We start from the raw sequence: 13584 nt of genomic DNA on the forward strand, positions 1-13584 counted from the left end.
AATTTACCTGATAAATTCAAATGACATTTACGTGGCATTGCATGTCATTACGTCACTATTAGAAAATGAAATGTCTGAGGAACCATAGCACTCACATTTCACTTGTAACTGTATTGGCATATTATAAAACCTACTGATTTAAAATGAACAACTGTAAATATGACAAACACCTAAAATAACTGCACAGTACACGTTCACATTTGGATTATACTTTAAGGATTAAGTGTGTGAATTTCAGGTAGGGATGGAAATCTTGACAATTATCTAAACTTCCCCTGGGATAATAGCAGGCATTCATCCCCGAGCTATATCTCTATAAGAAGGTCAAAAAGAGATAGAGGTTATCAACTACTTAAAAAGCTGTCCCTGCATTTCCCCATAAACCACGGTTTCACCATCACACCTCCGCCGTCCTCCTCAGTAAGGACATCTTCCCAATCACTTGTTCTGCTATTCTCTCCCTCCCCTCATCTCTCTCCCTCGCTTCACCCAGTGAGTAATGGCGGGAGCAAAGGATAGTGGCAGAGAGCTATAAAAGTGTAATTTGCTCCATTTTCCTTGGGAAACCAAATTCACTTTCTGTCCTGCGTTACAATCTGTTAACATTCAGATGGCCAGCACTGCAGACAGCGCATTACCCGCCTACACTCGCTACTAATGACCCTCACACAGAGGCAACACATATACACATTCACAAGCAAGGACACACAAGCTCTAAGTGTATAAAAAGTAGAGTGTATACGCGTACACTTGTGCGTGCGTATGCCAACACACAAAGACTCGAATTCTGGTTGTAATGGACTGAGAAAGGGCAAGAAGGAGAAGGGAAAGAGATTATTAAGAGAAAAGGTAGATGGGATGAAACTCTGTGTAGCGAGGCTAAGTATGTTTCTCTGAATTAAATTAAATAACTTGTTCAATCTCACTTTTTGCTCCTGAGGAAGGAAAAAAGAAGCTCTGCTGCCCCACAATCCTTTCTCCTTCTCTAATCTCTCTCTTCCTCTAAGTCTCTCAAAGTCTTGTTCACATGTTCTTTCTATAGCTTTCCCTGCCCTTCTTTCTCCTCCTCTGTAAATCTCCCAAACTCTTGCTCTCTCTTACTCCATCTCTTTGTCTCCTTGTGCACTTCTTCCATGCCTGTCTATCTCCTTCCCTCACTTGTTCGCCAATTCTCTCTCACACTCTCATCTCATCATCCCACCCTCACAGCAATCCTTTCTCTCTTTCTCTATCCCTCTCCTCTATTTCCACCACTCCTCTCTCAGGGAGCTAATAGCCTCCTCCTTTGTTCTTGGAGAACAGCGGGGAACAATGGCGAAGTGGGGCTTGTCGTTGTGGCAACAGGCATGAGACAAGAGAGAGAGGGAGGAAGGGAGACAAAGAAGAAAGGCAGAGAGAGAAAGAGCAAGCACAGAGGGGATGCTGGTTGTTAGCCGGGCGGCAGGGAAGCGAGCGCTGGCTAATTACACTCGTTTCTATGCACACCGCAATTAAACCCTGATGCACACACATACACCGCCCGCGCTCAGAATATCCACCGCCAGCCACACACACACACACACACACACACACACACACACACACACACACACACACACACACACACACACACACACACACACACACACACACACAGTCTTGCTCTGCAACATCAGAGAGAAAGAGCAAGCAAGAGAGGAGGTGGCAGAGAGGCAGAAAGAGGGAGGCTCGGAAGGGGAAAAAAAAGAAATGACAAGAAAAGACTGAGGCTATTTTAAATCAATGCTACTGTTCTCTCAAGTAGCACAGTAAAAGTTCATTAAACCTCTAGCTCGAACACAGCTTCATCAAACCTATCCTGTATGTTGACATTAAGGTATGTAGGTGGCTCAATGACCTCTACACGCCCACACGTCTCCACCTTCATTTAATAGTCAAACACCACACACCAGCTAACCAACAGTTGCTGTATTGTCACCAGTTGGCCTCAGTTTCAATACTCCATCATATTAATTCTTCCCCTCTCTTTTATCACTTGTATTCCTCCCACTCTGCATCTACCATCAGTTCATCTGTATCCATCTAATCAGCTCATCTGGCTCCTTCTCTCCACAGGATGATCTCTCTCTCTCTCCAGAGATGAAGAGCTTTAACTTCACACAAATTAACAAAGCGGGAATAGTTGAGGGAGTGAAGGAGAGGTTGGCATAAATGTGAGAAAGAGTAAGAGATGGAAATGGGGAGACTTACATCCAGGTCACACCACACTGTAGGGTAGAGAACCTATCCTCTGCCTCATAAACACCCCTTCCCAGCTTCCTTCATCCTTCTACCCATGCCCTAACACTTTTCCATTAACAAACGTCTCGTAGAAACATGTGTTCCACGCCGTCTGCCTGTCTATTCTATTATTCATGCAGTTTAATGCTTGCCCAAAGTGTGTGCATGTGTGCGTAAAGAATGCTGGAAGTACATGTTAAAGAGCAGGAACGTGTGTCACTACATGTCTGAAGACCAGCTGATGTGTTGGTCACATTGAGCTTTCAGTGTTAACGGCTAAAAAAGCAGCCAAAGAACGTGCAAGTGTGCGCACACGCATACCAATATGCACACAAAAAAGAAAGCACAACTTCACACAGCCGCATGTGTACACACACACACACGCGCGCGCGCACACACACACACGCACACGCACGCACGCACGCACGCACGCACGCACGCACGCACGCACGCACACACACACACACACACACACACACACACACACACACACACACACACACACACACACACACACACACACACACACACACACACACACACACACACACACACACACACACACACACACACACACACACACACAAATGCAGGCTGCCAATGAGGCAGATGAGGAGTGAAAGGAGTCACATTAAACAGCCAAACTTGTCCTGTTTCGCTTTCATAGCCCCAGTCCATTTTCATAATGCATTAAAACCACCGCTGAGAAGAGAGGGAGACATGGAAAGGAGAGAAGTGAGATGAGGAGGGGGGTAGAGAGGGAGAAATGTAAAAGAGGGGAGAGGGGACAAGAAACATTCTCAAAGTAATCTAAAGCTGGTGGATGTATGGGGGTGCGGGGAAACAAGATAAGGATGAAGGGAGTGGAGGAGTAAGAAAAGAGAGCTCGTCTCAGAGGCAAGATATGGGAATAGAAAGTGTCTGATAGAGGCACAGACAGATTAGGGAGGTGGATAAAAGAAGATGGGGTGCACCGATAAAACAAGTGAGGATGATGGCGAGAGATGGGGAAGATGATTTAGTCACAAACTTTGATTGTGTGTGCTATGAATGCATGTGGTTTCTTTATGTGTGCATGTGTGTGTGTAGCGCTCTATGTTGTGTGTGTGTGGTTGTACAGTGGCAAGGGGCAGAAGGTTCTCTGTTTCAGCACCAGCAGGCTGATGAGAGTTTGGGGCCAAACAGCCTGGAGGCAGAGCTGGCCTTGTTACTCTCTCTTTTTTCTCTCTCTTTCTCTCACATAAACAGACACACAATCTCAAATTTAAAGCAAACAGAGCTACGACCACTGTCACAAGCCAAGCATTGTGAACATTGAATCTCAGATTATAAGGATATCGCTTACGCATGAATACAGTTAAGATGCTAAAATATTTAGAATGAATATGCAATTGTTTTATGAATAACTAATGTTAATAACAATGCGATGTCCCACATGCAATTACTGTACCATTCGATGTTAAATGACCCATAAACATGGGTTTGCATGTTTTAGCCTGATAAAGCTTCATTGCATGATATTTTTACATTAATATTGCATCATGTAATGTAAAAGGTTTTTAGCGCTGCTGATCCAACTGAGAATTAACACCCCATTCTAGAGCTATGTGTAGCTTTCAGCTCATTGTTGTGGTTCACCGGGCAGCTCTCTTACGTTACACAAAGTCAAACATCTGACAAGCTAGAAAGACTATATATTTATTTTTGGAGTAAGTGGTCCTGGGGCAAAAGGTGAGTACATTTTGAACATACGCACATCAGGCAGCCAGAAAGAAAGAGAAAGAAATTCCCGTGTTTCTCTGTGTTTGCTGTATGTGTAAATATGAATTTCATAAGCTGACAATATACCGAGGTTTGCTGTTCTGAGTTGGTTTTGGAAACTTTTTTGATTCAGTACAGGATGAAAGGCAACTTGCTAAGACTTGAAACTTGCTTGAGGTACATAATCCATCACAGCTAACTCTATGCCTGCTTTTTTCCCTTTCTGACAAAGTTACGTTATTGTCACCGTGAAACTGCCGTGAGACTGCAAGTGTGATGCGTTTATGACCTGGAGAGAAGCAATCGAACTCCCATTAACTCAAAATTTCCTTACATTATGCTTATCCTATTGCTTGTCACCAAGCTTTGATTTTCTGACAACCTCTGATAAGGTCATGAATATATTAGTGTGTAGCAGCCAACTCTCAAATCATCTTTCATTTTCACCAACATCACTATACAAAGACAACTTTGGCAAAAATAAGTTTACTGATGGATTACTCATCTAAACCAAGTTTAAAATCATTACAAGTGGATTCTTATACCGTGCTGAAGTGAGCAGAAACACATAAATGCCTAGAAGGTAAGCATTGAAAATGGATGGTGGCAATTTATGGTACGTGATTTGCAGTGGGCTAAAACATGCAGTACACCCAGTATGATCTATTAAATGTCTATTAACCTACAATCAAATCTACAGAGAGCGACTAGAACAAGTGACTATCTTCTTATTGGTTGGGAAGGGAAGAGTTAAGGAACCAGTTGAGTAGGGGCTGAGGCATCCAAAAGCCTATCTCCTCCAAGTCAATGGCGTGAAGGCTATCTCACACACACCTGACAGAGACAGAGTGCTGCCAATAGTGCCAGAGGGAACAAGAGAGAGGGAGGGCGGCAGACAGTGAGGAAGAAAAGGGGAAGGAGGGAGCAGAAAACAGCTAAAGAAAGCCATGAAAAGAGAGATGGAGGGATAATGGTGAGCACAGTGGTCAGAGGATGACTATTGTTTTGATTTGAATGCTTGTTGCTCATGATGGGAAAAACTGACAGAAGGAAAGTTGGAATTTTGAAGCAGCATTTTGTATTTGTGTTTGTGTTAAGAGGGCTGATGACTGATAGAGGCACAGTGTTAGAAAAACACTAAGAGCTCCAGCAGCCACACGCTAAAACTTTAATCAGGCATTAATAAAAACAATATCATTACTGTCTGCCTAAGGAAGTATCAACACACACTTCACTGAATCTGGCAGGCAGGCGCACACACACAAAATTACAGTCCAGGAAACACTCATGCAGACATAAATAACCTCATCCCATTTTTTATTTTTTTATTTTACTGTTTTTACTCCGTCTCCATTCCCCTCCTGTTTATCCTCTCGTTTTTGTATTGGCTTTCATCCATCAATCTACCTTTAAAATCACTGTGGGAGATAAACCACAAACAGAGTATGGGCATACAAGTGCACACACATCCACAAATGAGCAGCTAGATGGGTGCAGGAGCAAAAAAATCAGGAAGACCGAAAGCATCGTCTCAAGGACAAAGGTAACCCACTCAACTCTTGTCTGAAAGCAGAGCTGCTTCATACAGCAAAGCGGCTGAAATTCAAGTCAAGCAATTGTAAGTAGTGCGGCTCCCCAGTCATACTATTCACCATAGAAATAAAGAAAACATATGAAAAATGGGAAGCAAGACACAAAATGGACTTCCAGAGAGGCACACCTGAATGCCGTAGCCTTCTTGAAAGAGTAGCAGAGCTATAGAAATCTCTCTCACACTCTTTCTCTCTGTGACAAAGCCAGGCTGGAAGGATGAAAGCACTGATTGAAAGCATACATAGGACCTTAAAAGACAGGATAATGGTGGCACAGAAAGTAGAAAGGAGTAGCAAAAAACAAGGGCGAGGCGAAGACTGATAAAGTCATTTTATGGATGTTCCTAGAACATATGAAGGGAAGGAAGTTGAAGGGAAAAAGAGTGCGAGGATGGATGAAGAGGAGGGAGTAATAAGTAACAAGGAGGATAATAAGTAAGGCAGTCAAAGAAGGAGGGAGAAGGGGCAGAGAGAAAGTGAAAAGAGAGAAACTGAATGAGAAAGTAATAGTCAGAAAAATCATAAAAAATTACTTTACTTTTCTTTCTTAGTTCTGAATAATCCTTGCCCTATATACGCACTCAAACAGAGTGCGATATGTGTATGTGCACGGGTGTGCACGCATGTGAACGGATCACGCACTGATAACATTACACTCCTTAATTCCTAATTAATCCTTCTAAACTGGATTATGGCGCGGAGCATGACAAGACCAGGATTCCCCCCTTCGCCCTGATGACTGTGTGTGTGTGTAATGTCACTTTACTGTTTTTCAGCTTGAGGTCTCATAAGGCCGGCCTGTCCTCAGTAACATGATGTTGGGAAATGAAGCTGACAGTGTCTGTGGTCCCCCATGACAGACACAGACACAGACACACACACAGACACACACACACACACACACACACACACACACACACACACACACACACACACACACACACACACACTTCCATTCTTCTCACACACATACAATGTCTCTCGTACACACAAACGCACAAGGAGTCCCTAGACTACAGGTCTTGAAACGCTTATGAATTATTGTGGTGAGTGGCAAGAACTCTAAGCATTACTTTATACATTTTAAGTGAGGACTCATGGGGGATATGTGCTTACTCACATAACAGACACAGGTCCCCTGACATACACACTTGTCCTGGTTTGAAAGCTGCCACACAAACTGTCCCATGTGATGTATTCTGTATTACACTGCAGTCAGAAATAAAAACAGAGGGCTCTACCGACACCAATACTAATGAATTCATTTTATGTTCTGTTGTACTTGTAGATGAGCTGAGAAGTGTGTTTTATAGCAAAATAGCTTCCATTTCTGTCTGTCTTTTCTTTTTGGGACAGACTTGAGCAATAAACCACCAAGAGTAGACTTTATGTGGTTAATGGTATAAGTAAATCCTGGAAAATAGGGAATGTACACAGTTTTATGATACTCAAGTTGATGTAGTGTTGATTGTACCATGATGTACAAATGTGGGGTACTACCACTATATAGATATACACACAACATATGTCATTAACTCATACAGGATTATGTACAAATGTAAGAGCATGCTAACCACTAGACACCATTGCTCTTCACTACCTACTTTACATTACCTACCTTTTTCTCTTAAATAAGAAGAATAAATGTTTCAAATTTGAATAAGAACACTGTTTTGGTGTACTGCAGCTATTTGATAATGTCACAAACCTAAACCTTTACCTTTACCACACAGTACCAAAATGTTTGCTGTAACATACAATAACCCATTGTATATCCATTAGCCTGTAAACAAGCTACTACAGTGATTCAACCATTTGATGTTACTGTAAATGTGTTATTCATACAGTAAAGTCAGCTGTTTAGGTAGTAGAGGGCATGTTTTACAGGATTTTTACTTTACCAGAGGTAACCATTATGAGGCTAGAATGACAGCTGTGAAATGCACAGAATAACCAAGCTGTTAATTCACCATAATTGGTCACGGATGAAATTTCATCATGCAAAAAAAACAAGAAATGTGAACTTAAGCACTACAGCAGATACACACAACAGCCTACAGAAAGTGCAAGTTGATTTTGGCTAAAAGTTAAAAGAAAAACTAGCTACATTTGGATCACAGTATAAATTAATAACATGTAACATATTGTATTGTGTGTTGCTGTGTGTACAGTGTTGTGTTCTCTGTGCTCATTAAACCATGCTGCCTACAGAGAAGATTGAGGGGGGCAGAGTAGGGGAAGTAGTATGATGGATGGATGGATGGAGGGGGGTCACAAAGGGATATATGGGGAGAGTTGGGGGGAATTAGCATGCTTTCTTGCGCTCTACACCTCAGTGGAGCACCACAGGGCTTGTTGATGCCTCTAAGTGCTATGCAGTATTAAGCAGACAATCTCTAAGGAGGCCCGGTGGCGTAGTGAGTGTGTGTGTGTGTGGTGTGTGCTGACTGACCGCTAACTGTGTACAGTTAAGTACCAAGCCCTAAATAACCTATTTGGAGAACAGCGAGGGAAGGGAAGTGGAGAGATTCAGTGGAGAGCCAAACATTGTCAGAAGAGTGAGGCATTAAAATGCAGTGACGTGTTCCACTCCTCAGAGGGGGAAAGCATAGAGAAAGAAAGGTACAGAGGAGAAGAGAAAGACTAAAAGGCAGAGAAAGGTCTCTGTCCATCATGTCTGTTCTCTCACATACTGTATACTGACAAAGAACAAGGCACGCAGCACACACATGTTGATCAAGTCTCCTTTTGTTAAGAGCAGCGGTGTCATCTCTCCTGCAGCTCTCACAGCAGCCGGCAATGCAGTAAGTCACTATTACCAACCAACACCTCAACTCTTTGCTCAACTCTCTCATTTCACCTTTCCTCACTCACAGGCTCCCACAGCTAACTCGGTTTCCTCATTTTACCTCACCTCAATCTCCATCTCCCCAATCACTCTTGTCGCTTCATGTCTCTTAACCTTTTGATCATTTGTCATTCCTTCATTCCCTCTCTCAGCGCTCTCTTCAAATCGTACACAGATCACTCCTGCCTCCATTCGTCCTTCTCCAAGCCTCATTCATTCTGTGCCTCTCCTTCGCTCTACCCTCAATAACTCCATCCGCCTCCTCGTCTGCATCCATCCGTATCTTTGACAATTATCTCCTACTTTTTTCTAAATAGTAACCTGCAGGTTCGAAAATCATTTTAATGCTATGTACAATAAACTTAAGAGTGACAAATAAACAAAAGAAAGAAAAAGCTGAAAACCTAAATACTGAACCTTGCTATTGACAAATACTGACCTATTGGGCTTTCATAGCAGTCTTGAGTTTCTGAATGCAGGTTTGAACCCGCTACTGTAAACAATGCAGTGGCCCCCATGTTTGTTTCCTTCAACTAGCTTCAATCAATCAGCATACTTGTTATCATCAATTGAGCTCCCAAAAACCTGCACTTTCCCATAGTGGTGGCAAGCTTTTAACTTTCTTGGGTTAGCCAACTACCTCGTGAGCCAACAAACAACTATGTTTTTAGTAACTTTCTCCCATAAAAGCTGGAGTGCTGAATCAAGTGCTACCCACATTTTTCAGAGTCTGGAAGAAAGAGAAAGCAGCATGTTTGTAGTTCTATGCAGAAAGCTTTACAGCCCTGAATATCCTTAAAACGTAACTGTCAATAACACTGTAATTTTAGATTTTTATTCTAATTAAATGCAATAGAAAAAGAAACCTGTCTTTATACAGAGAACACATCACTTTTAATGATTTGAGAGTCGTTTTCGAGATCCACCAATACTTGTTTTAGTTCTATTTTATTATTTTAATATTACTATTATTTGCAATGCTGTTATGGTCTGTTGCTCTTGCAGTATTAAACCGCTAACTTCTTTGAGGCTAGAAACAAAGAAACCAGCAGGAAGGGGAAACCTTCAGAGCAAAAAATCAACATGAAACTTTGAAAGCAAAAACTCTCTGGGTTCTTCAAAAACTTTCCAGAACAGACTTATGAAAACATTCTTGGAGAGATCTTTAGAAGTCTCTGGCGTACCACACCATTCACCCAAACAGACAGCGGCTGCTGCTGACGCCATGTGCATTCACAACAAGTCCTGAAAGGTTCACTCTGCTCACTGCACATCTACAGTGTAACAGTTCTAGCAGACAAAGCATTTCTAAGTACAATACATACAAAACACACACACATGGAAAACATGTCACTCACATTAGCTATAGGTAACGTATGTCTCATGTACGGTAGCTTGGTATGGATAGTGTAATTTCATCTCAGAGGGAGGACTTGAAGCAGTTCCATTTCAACTGACTACTTTCTTCCATCACTGCACATTGCGGTTGTACCATGTCTATACTGATATTTCATATTCTTGCCCCACTGAAACAGGAACAGGCAGGTTGGGGGTTAAGGGATGTTTTTGTCTGTGAAAGTGACCAAAAACTGAGAGTTATTAGAGAATTCAATGGGGGTTTAGTCACTCCACAAGCTTTGTAGATAGATAGATAGATAGATAGATAGATAGATAGATACTTTATTTGTCCCCATGGGGAAAATGGTTTGCAGCAAAATAACAAGGCATCACCACATCACAAAAGTTACGACTACCCATACCTCGCACTGTGCAACAAATTAGGTATAAGGGGAAAAAAGTACCTGTTTAAAAACTTAATGGCTTGTGGAACATGTCAGAATTGCATCTTCCACCCCTCTAGAGGCTTGATAGGCAAATTGTTCAAGCTAAGATAGAATTTGGGGGTTTTGGTTGAAGTCGGACTCCAATTTTCAGGCCCAGTCACGCTCTACAGCCCCTCTGAAATGGTACAACTTCAAAGTCCACTCACTCAGATCAATACTTAAAGTAGTAACTTCACACAATGACAAATTACTCATCTGCTTTCTCCCTTTCTTTTACTGTTAGTCCCTGATGCCCTGCTACCATCACCCTGCTTTGCCAGTCTCAGTTTCACCCTGCAGTTAATCTGCTGGGTGGAGTGATGAGCGCTTGGGGAACCGACAAGAGGAAGATGAAGGAGATGAAGGAAGAGGGGAATGAGAGGAGGGGGAAAGGGATGGGGGAGTGAGAGATGGCCATGCATTATTGAGCATACAGAGTGGAGTTTTTAGGGGATAAATGTGAAAGCATGTTTAGGGACAACCTTTTCCCTTCTGCCTCCCCCACCTTCTCCCTTCCTTCATTACTTGCCCTCCCTCCAACTTTCCTTTCCCCACGAGGACGGCCACATCTCTTATTCAGTGGGGAGGTTAAAAATTCAAAGCTAGGATGGAGGAGGTGGGGGGGAGGAGAGAGAGTACCTGAAAATGGTCAAAATGAAGGAATGTCTTTAGGGAGTTTTCTCAAGTGCTAATCTAGAGAGCTCCTTGCTTTGATTAGGTGCGTGTGTGTGGCGAGGGGTGGGTGGTGGTTGTGGTGGGAGAGTATGAGGACGGGGGAGGTAGATGAATAGAGAGAGGGAGGAAGCGAGAGCAGGAGAGGGTGTAGACATACACTTTCATGCAGTGCAGTGTAGTGTAGCACACAGCATGGTGAAAAATTAAGGTGCCTGCAGGGCGAAGCAGAACCCACGTCTCATAGAACACGACACATGCAGATACTGAGTAATGGAGCAAGGGCTTCAGCATGCAAACACACACACACATACACACACAAACAGGCAGCTCTGAGTACAAAGACACAGGAGCAAACCAACTGTAATTGACCCAGCAGCATAAACACACAGCATTATTGTACTCACATAAACTATGCATTCAAGTCCAAGTTCTTGTGCCTACACATCCATGACACATAATCACATACATTTTAGTCCACACACACACACACACTGTCACACGGTTACTGGTAGCAGATTAAGGTCAGAAAGTGGAGCATGGCCTGGTCCACTAGGCTTTGTAAATACCATCGGTTTCTGGTGTAAATGCCACTGGGTTATCCATATTACACACACCCTCCACAGCTAGAGACCAGGGGCCATGTTACACCAGCTGCAATAAAAGCTGGGTAGGGTTACAACACACACACACACACACACACACACACACACACACACACACACACACACACACACAGATCACATACACCCTGGCCAAGCACAAAGTGTAAATAACAAACATGGGAATAAACAAGATAATGTGCACCTTAAGAAAGTTGGTACAAGTGTGTGCAAAGTTTGGGGTAAATTGATAGTTTTAATATGTGTGATTGTGTGAGAACCCTGAAGACATGGTCTGAGCCATCAGCATAATGGGGAACATGCTAGTGAGTTATTGGGGTGCTATTAGACTAACACCGCATCAGTAGCAGCTTAAGGCCACTGTTAAACAATTCGACTGAAACAGGAGCTTTGGGCTTTAAAGGACACTTTCAAATGCCTCTGTTGCTGCCATCTGTCTTGCTTTTTCTCATTTTATACCTTGCTTTATCCCCCCCCCAACCCCCGCCCCCCAAATGACTTCCATCATTTTTCTGGTTCCATCCCTTGTTCATCGTCTCTTTTCATAAGAACCCCTTTATCAGGCCGAGATAAGAGAAGAGAGATGAGGAAATCAGGAGAGAGAAGAGGAAGAGGGAAAGGAGGAAGGGAGATGGGGGTTAATGCTCCTATCTTGTCAACTCCATCTTTGAAGTTGTTGCTCTTTACTGCTCCATTTTTTTATGCATGCTATCAGTGACATCAAAGTGGGCTAAGTCTCCTCTGTGTGTGTGTGTGTGTGTGTGTGTGTGTGTGTGTGTGTGTGTGTGTGTGTGTGTGTGTGTTCACTGCCCTCAGGGATAGGTAGCTAATATTGCAAAAACAGCAGAGAGGGAGTCGATGCTGCGCGGCAGAGCAGTCAGACACAGTCAATCTGCACTTTTAGCTGCACCGCACTTTGACTCTTTCTTCCTCTCTCTTTATCTCTCCATTTTCTCTTGATTAACATAGTTTCTAATCATAGATACAGCCTCAGTATGACTTCCCTTCCTCCTCAACCTATCAATACCAAAATGAAAGCGCCTCTACCTTCACAAACGCTTTGACACCTCAGAGATGCAGGCATGCACACATGTAAGTACACACATACACACACACACGAAGCATACATATGTAAGAAAAACAGAGGGGGAGGAAAAAGAGTGTGCTTCTGTGACCAAGAGGAGCAAAACAGGAAAGAAGAGTGGGTGGAAGGAGTGTAGGTGTGCATACATATATCCCTTCATTCCCACATCCTTCCATCTCTGTTCACCCCCCCCCCCCCCCCTTGGCCTAGGTGAAAAGAGACAGAATCCTGAACACTGGGGATATTTAGCATCTGTAACAAGCTTTTGAGCTTATCAGCCAATCCCTCAATTAAACACACACTCACAAAGATTACAAACATACACACACACACACACACACACACACACACACACACACACACACACAGGTTCTTTCAGTCCCTGCTCAGCTGTCATATCACTGGGAACATTTAAATGGTAATGGTGTTGGGATGTGAGACTGGAACGCTGGCTGGCTGGCTGGCTGGCTGGCTGGCTGGCTGGCCGACTGACTGACTGACTGACTGACTGGTTGGGAGAGGAGCCGAGTGAAGCGAAGAAGGCCTATTCCGTTTAAAAACAGGATAATCTCCAGGAAAGAGAAAAGGCAGCAAGGAGATTAGGCACACACAGCGGTAATGCTCCGGCATGAGTACACTTAGCTCATTTGCATGTAAAACAGAGGAGAGAGATATAACGAGGGAGGGATGGAGGGAATGAAGAGAATGAGTGGGACAAAAGTGTGTGTGTGTGTGCCTACATGTGTATGCATAAGTGTATGCCTCTGCTTGTGCATGTGAGTGAGCTGTTGCATTTGGCAGTGAGAGCCAATGTGAGCACACACAGATGTGTTTGAACCTGATAAGGCCTGATGAATGAGCGGCGTTTTGCGGCTGTTCCTCAACCATAAAGAGATGGTGAATGAGGGAACGCTTGCTATTG

At 43.2% G+C, this 13584-nt stretch overlaps 1 protein-coding gene across 1 annotated transcript in view; it reads right to left on the reverse strand.

Moving 5' to 3' along the window:
• Positions 1-13584, reverse strand: part of LOC139291273 (protein diaphanous homolog 1-like) — an 89215-nt gene that overhangs the window by 33869 nt on the left and 41762 nt on the right. The window lies entirely within an intron of this gene.

The sequence above is a fragment of the Enoplosus armatus genome, chromosome 10, assembly GCF_043641665.1.
Source record: "Enoplosus armatus isolate fEnoArm2 chromosome 10, fEnoArm2.hap1, whole genome shotgun sequence".
Taxonomy (NCBI): Eukaryota; Metazoa; Chordata; class Actinopteri; order Centrarchiformes; family Enoplosidae; genus Enoplosus; species Enoplosus armatus.